The following is a 7,126-nucleotide window of genomic DNA, read 5'->3' as shown; positions in this document are numbered from 1 at the left end:
GAGGACGATGATGTGCCTTTAGATGGTGTCGCTGGTCCTTCTATTCAGCCCGGTTATGAGGACCGGGTGATGGAGCTAACTAAGCCAAAGCGTAAGTGGAAACGAAAGGTTTATCCAGATTCTGCAGTTCGTAGGAGTGCTAGGATTCGGACTGCTAAGAAATTCCATGATGCACTATGAAAGGAATCTTTTGGAATAGCTGAGGTCTGAAGGACTTGGCTAAAAGAAGGTTTCTTGATGAAGCTTCTCTGGAACATCGTTTAGATTTCATTGCTCTATCGGAAACCGGTAGAGAGAAATTTGCGCCGCAGTTTCTTTCCTCTCTTGTGGGTGGTATTGATTTTGATTGGCATTGCCTCCCGCCACGAGGTAGATCGGGAGGTATCTTACTGGGTGTGAGATGCGATTCCCTTGAAGTCCGGAGTGTGGTAATGGGTGACTTCGCCGTAAAGTTTCGAGTTCGGTCTAAAGTTGATGGGTTCAACTGGGCTTTGGTGGCGGTTTATGGTGCCGCACAGCCCGAGCTTAAACCGGAGTTTCTGGCGGACCTTGTTCGGATCTGTGGGTCCGAACAGCTTCCAATTTTGGTCGGGGGTGATTTCAATATCATTAGGAGGAGAGAGGAGAAAAATAATGATAATTTTGACGGCATGTGGTCGTTTATGTTCAATACCATTATCGAAAGCTTGGATCTAAGGGAGATAGAGCTTTCTGGTAGAAAGTTTACTTGGGCAAATGCTCTGCCAAACCTGACGTATGAGAAGCTTGATCGAGTTCTTGCTAGCGTTGAGTGGGAACAGAAGTTCCCTCTTGTTACAGTGCAAGCTCTCACGCAGGGAATATCCGATCACACACCATTGTTCGTAGACTCAGGGAAGCCGAACCATATGGGAAACAAAAACACCTTCTCATTCGAGATGGCCTGGTTCGAATGCGAGGGGTTCCTAGACCTTATAGCCAGGGAATGGGACAAGGATGTAGGAGGAAGGACGGCGGTCGAGCGCTGGCAGAATAAAATAAGGCATTTGAGAAGTTTCCTTCGGGGTTGGGCTAAGCACCTCAGTGGGGTGTATAAGATTGAGAAGGATAGGCTCCTCTCTCTTGTACAGGCCCTGGACATAAAAGCTGAAACCTCGATTTTGCTACCTGCCGAACTCCAGGTCAAAAGTGAGGCGGAGAAGAGGCTGAAAGAACTTCTCCACGAAGAAGAATTGAAGTGGGCTTTGCGAGCTAAGGTCCGCAAGGTGGTCCAAGGGGACGCGAATACTCAATTCTTCCATCTCATTGCTAATGGTAAGCACAGAAAGAAGCAGATCTTTCAGCTAGAGCAGGATGAGGGTACTATTTTAGGTCAGGATAATCTCAAAACTTATATTACCGACTATTATAGACAGTTATTTGGACCGCCGGAGGACAATTGTGTGTCCCTCGATGAGTCCAGGATTGAGGACGTGCCTCAACTGTCTGCTGCTGATAATGATATCCTGGTTGCTCCGTTCTCTGATAAGGAAGTGTTCGAGGCCATTGCACAAATGAGAAACAATAAGGCTCCCAGTCCGGATGGGTTCCCGGCTGAGTTCTATAAAAAATGCTGGCACATTATTAAGAGGGATTTACTACCTATGTTTCATGATCTTTTCTCTGGACAGCTTCACTTATTTCACCTGAATTTTGGAACTATCACATTGCTCCCGAAGAAAACGGATGATGTGAGGATTGAGCAGTTCAGACCGATCTACCTGCTCAATGTTAGTTTCAAAATCTTTACCAAGGTCGGGACTAATAGGCTCACACAGATTGCGCATTCTGTGGTGCAGCAATCCCAAACTGCTTTCATGCCGGACAGGAACATCCTTGAAGGGATGGTTGTTCTTCATGAAACGCTCCATGAAATCCATTCCAAAAAATTGGATGGCGTAATTTTTAAAGTGGATTTCGAAAAAGCGTATGATAAGGTTAAGTGGCCGTTCCTCCAGCAGGCATTGCGTATGAAAGGTTTTCATGAAGCCTGGCGCCGACAGGTCGAATCCTTTACGCAAAAAGGGAGTGTGAGAATTAAAGTGAATGACGATATAGGTCATTACTTCCAGACACATAAAGGCCTCAGACAAGGAGATCCGATGTCCCCTATCCTGTTTAACATTGTAGTGGACATGTTAGCAATTTTGATAGGAAGGGCTAAGGAGAATGGTCAAGTGGGTGGTTTGGTTCCTCATCTCGTTGATGGAGGTGTATCCATCCTTCAATACGCCGATGATACAATCATCTTTATGGAGCATGATTTGGCCAAGGCAAGAAATATGAAGCTAGTGTTTGCCTCTTTGAACAATTGACCGGGTTAAAGATTAACTTTCATAAGAGCGAGTTGTTCTGCTTTGGTAGAGCCAAAGACGACCAGGATTCTTATAGGCAATTGTTTGGGTGCGAGTTGGGGAGTCTACCCTTCTCTTACCTTGGTACTCCGATCCACCATCGTAGGCTAACTAACAGAGAATGGAAGTGCATCGAGGATCGATTTGAGAAAAAACTAAGCTGTTGGAAGGGTAAGCTTATGTCATACGGAGGCCGTTTGATTTTGATTAATTCGGTGCTCACGAGTATGCCTATGTTTCTCTTATCGTTCTTTGAGGTCCCAGCTGGTGTTAGGAAATGGCTGGACTTCTATCGGTCGCGCTTCTTTTGGCAGGATGATGAACTTAAAAGAAAGTACCGGCTCGCTAAATGGGACATCAACTGTAGACCGAAAGACCAAGGGGGCCTTGGTATTGAAAATCTTGAAGTTAAGAACAGATGTCTTCTTAGTAAGTGGTTGTGGAAGCTTTCTTCCGGGACTGAGGCCATGTGGGCGCAGATCCTCCGCAACAAGTACCTCCAGACTAAAACCTTGTCCCAGGTCGTCGTCAGGCCGACTGATTCGCCTTTCTGGAAAGGGCTAATGAAAGTCAAACAATCTATGTTCAACAGGACGAGATTTGTTATTGGAAATGGTACAAGTACACGTTTCTGGGAGGATACTTGGCTTGGAGACTCACCTTTAGCCGTTCAATATCCGTCTTTATATCGTATTGCTCAACGACGTGAGGTGTTCGTGGCAACGGTATTTCAATCTGTCCCCCTTAATATTCAATTTAGACGGTCGCTAGCGGGCAATCGTTGGGAAGATTGGCTCCATCTAGTTAGGAGACTGATGGAGGTTCAACTTTCTCACCAACCCGATGTATGACGCTGGAAGTTGACTAGTTCTGGAGCTTTTACAGTTAAATCAATGTATATTGATGTTATTAATTTGAATACTATTCCAACTTCCAAGCATGTTTGGGCTGTCAAAGTTCCTTTAAAAATTAAAGTGTTTATGTGGTTTGTCCATAAACATGTTATTTTAACAAAGGACAACTTGATTAAGCGTAATTGGACAGGACCTACTAGGTGTAGTTTCTGTGATCGGGATGAGACGATTAAGCATTTATTCTTTGATTGCCCGTTGGCCAAAGTGCTTTGGCGGACAGTCCATATTGCTTTTAATATTACTCCCCCGACTTCGGTCAATGCTTTATTTGGGACATGGCTTAATGGGGTTGAGCCTGACTTAGCAAGACATATTCGGGTTGGAGTTTGCGCTCTATTATGGACTATCTGGAATTGCAGAAATGATTTGGTTTTTAACAGATCATCACGGTTTCATTTCTTGCAGGTTATTTTCCGAGCTACGGCACTGCTCTGTTCGTGGTCGCTACTCACTCCGATGGAGGCCAGGGAGCATTTGGTTACTGGATCTATCCGTTGGGAGATGGTAGCTCGGGATATCTTCAACCGGTTTGGATGGCGGTCATGTAATAGGATAGGCAATTAATTTCCCTATCTATTTTTAGCCAGCCGGTTGTGGCACCTTTTCCTGGCTAGTTTGTGTCTAGCGTCATGTCGCTTTGTGTGAGCTGCATTTATCTTTTTCTTTTTTCTTTCGCTGGAGACTACGGAACCTTGTTGGCACTTTTTGATGTTTGGTTAATAAGATGGCCGCATGCATCTTTCTGATGCAGAGGCCGGGGAGCCCCCCCTTTTCGAAAAAAATGCACTTTCGTGGAGGGGTATATAATTATTGATGGGTAGTTCAGAAATTGATCTTTTCTTGTAACATTATTTCCCGAACGATCGAGATATCTTATACTCCCTCCGTTCCTAAATATAAGTCTTTTTAAATATTTCAATATGGACTACATACAGATGTATATAGGCAAAGTTTAGAGTGTAGATTCACCCATTTTGCTCAGTATGTAGTTCATATTAGAATCTCTAGAAAGACTTACATTTGGGAACGGAGGGAGTATAAGTTTGTGTCCAAACCATTTCCTAGAAACATGATTCAACTACCCAGGTGTATATGTTTTATGGCCTTTAAATTTGAATCCCCAACATGATGCTTCAGATGAGATTAACATGCATTGTAGATTTGGAGATGTTTCCTTCTCACAAATATCACGGCATATCCTCTGCCATGCCTATAGAGTTAAGATAAGCTTGAATGGCACATATCATTAGCTTCATATGTCCATCCTTTACAAGATTAATTGAGTGAGTTGAATCAAAAGGGTCTCTGACTTTACAAATTCATAGCATGACAGTTGATTTTGATACACGACCACAAATTAAGGAGTGCAACAGCTTGAACAATCGAATTAAGGAGTGCAACAGCTTGAACAATCGAATTAACAAAGTTTACAGTGGTGGACCCATATCCATGAGGGCTAACATAAGTGTTGTTCCCTCTGTTTCAAAATACAGTGCATGTTAAACTTTTAAAAGCTGAACTTTCCAACATTCGAACAAGTTTATAGAAGAATCTATCAACCTATGCAATACCAAATATCAAGTGTAAATATTGATAGTTTCTTCAGAATTGGTCAAACATATACATGGTTGACTTTCGAAAGAAACTAATACAAACTAGTATATATTATTTTATTTTACATTAGAAAGGATCTTGGAGTACTACAATAAAGAACATGACGAACATGAAAGGACCTTGGTGCTATAATATTTTATTTTACGCTGGAACATCGACTTTTGAAAATAGAGAGATGCCTTATTCTTGTTGCATCCTGATGGCATGCATGGCTTCTGCAAAGCACCGTTGAAAATTCTCCATGCCGTCCGCCGGAAACGAGAGCGCACACCGCCACCACCGTCACGCGCATCTGCCACTGGCATCGAGCCGGTGGCAGTCGCAGACATGGCCACCACCTTCCGCGGCCGTCCAAAACCAAAGTCGATGTCATACACGTGGAACTTGGGTGACCCCACCACGAACACCATGCCAACCTTGGCGGCCTCCTTCACCCTCTCGATGCATCCGGCCCACCTCTCCTGCGAACCCTCGCCCACCTCTTCCTCCAGCGCCCTTGAGATCGCCGTGAATGCCGTGAAGAGGCCCCCCATGCCAGCCGCCGCGAGTTCGCCGTGGCGCGCTGAGGCGATGGCCGGGCTACAGCAGTTGCCGAAGTATTTGGCAGGGACGGGCGGCTTCAACCGTGCCCGGTGATCCACGGAGAAAAGGATGTGGGTTGTTTTTGTTTGCTTCTGTTCCTTTTTGGCTCGGCAGTAGCAGGACCAGATGAAGCTGTAGGCACTGAGCATCGATGAGTATCTGCGCGACGGTGCACCGTGCTTGGCCGCCTCTCCGGCGAGCGCGTCCTTGATGGCAGTGAGGACCTCAGGAGTCAGCGTGAATGTGGCGACGAGCTGGTCGTCAGGGACAGAGGACATTCTGCTGGTCACGAACTCGATCTCGCTGCCGTCGCTCGGCATTCCTTTGGAGTAGATGTCGTAGAGGCCCCTGGGATCAGCTATGAGCGTGCGGTCGATGACGGGCGGCGGCGGCATTTCCGCAGCACCGGCGCAGAGAGCGGCCCATGTGTGCAGGAAGTGGGTGGAGCTGGCGCCGTCACCGGCCGAGTGGTGCACGGTGACGCCGAGCGCGAGGCCCCGCCCCTGGAGCAGAACCGTGGCCTGCACGGCGAGCACCGCGCGGCCCTTTGGCAGCGGCGGCACGAGAGGCGCGAGCCTGGCGACCTGCACGGGCTCGCCGTCGGAGGGACGGGCAAGGTCGTCGACGTCGGCGTCGTACTCGGCGGTTGTGAAGGGGACGGCGTCGCCGGGCTGGTAGAAGAGCTCGTAGCGGCTGCTGCTGTTCGGGGCGAGGCGGACGTGGCCGGCGAGCGGGTAGAAGATGGCGAGGGCCTTGGAGAGGGAGGCCTTGAGGCCGGAGACGAGCTGCTCGGCGTCGTGGCTGCCGTGGAGGCGGTAGAGGAGGAGGCGCTGGACGGGCGGCGGGCGGAGCCACTTGACGTCGAAGAAGGTGAGCGGGATGGAGCGCGGCGGGAGGTTGAGGTCGGACGGCCTGATCACGGCAGCGTCCAGGACGCGGAGGTCGTTGCTGTTGGCACCCATGTTGGTCGATCGACCGGTGAAACTTTGGTGGGATGAATCTATGTTTCACCCTTGAGTTACGTGGATGTTATATTACCGCTCTGGCGCAAAGCACGTGCTGGTTAGTTGGGTTCAAACGCCTCCGTTTGTTGTGTACTGTCTACTGTGCGCTCTCTCGTGCGCTCGTTTCAACTGCCATGCATGCGTCCACCTGGGAGGTACTCCCTCCGTTCTGAATTACTTGTCTTAGACTTGTCTAGATACGGATGTATCTAGACTAGATACATCCGTATCTAGACAAGTCTAAAACAAGTAATTCGGAACGGAGGGAGTACCAGGTACCAAGCATGGCATCTAGCATCGCAGCCAGCAGTTCATCTCAGTGTTTGAGGATGAACAAATGATCAACCTATCAGTGTTTGAAAAGGACCTGCCTTCTTTTTATCTACTGCTAGCTGACAATAACTCCTCTGGGTCCTTCAATGCATCCAATATGCACTTTCGTGTTTGGCTGATATATACTTCTTTTGTATATTCAATTTCGTCATATCAAATACGGAGTATAAAATTGCACTTTAAAGGACCCAAAAACCTTTAAAAATTGCAACAACTTTGCACTCAAATTGCACTTTTTTGGAATATTCACAGAATGAGCATACAGTAGTGTATTTTTTGCATTCTACTACACACATATAGTTTAGTA

At 47.2% G+C, this 7,126-nt stretch overlaps 1 pseudogene; it reads right to left on the bottom strand.

Moving 5' to 3' along the window:
• Nucleotides 1-4,987: 4,987 nt before the first annotated feature.
• Nucleotides 4,988-6,461, bottom strand: LOC123089257 (anthocyanidin 3-O-glucoside 6''-O-acyltransferase-like; annotated as a pseudogene).
• Between the last annotated feature and the right edge of the window lie 665 nt (nt 6,462-7,126).

This window comes from Triticum aestivum, chromosome 4B (assembly GCF_018294505.1).
Source record: "Triticum aestivum cultivar Chinese Spring chromosome 4B, IWGSC CS RefSeq v2.1, whole genome shotgun sequence".
Classification (NCBI taxonomy): Eukaryota; Viridiplantae; Streptophyta; class Magnoliopsida; order Poales; family Poaceae; genus Triticum; species Triticum aestivum.
This window is presented reverse-complemented; position numbering and strand designations above follow the sequence as displayed.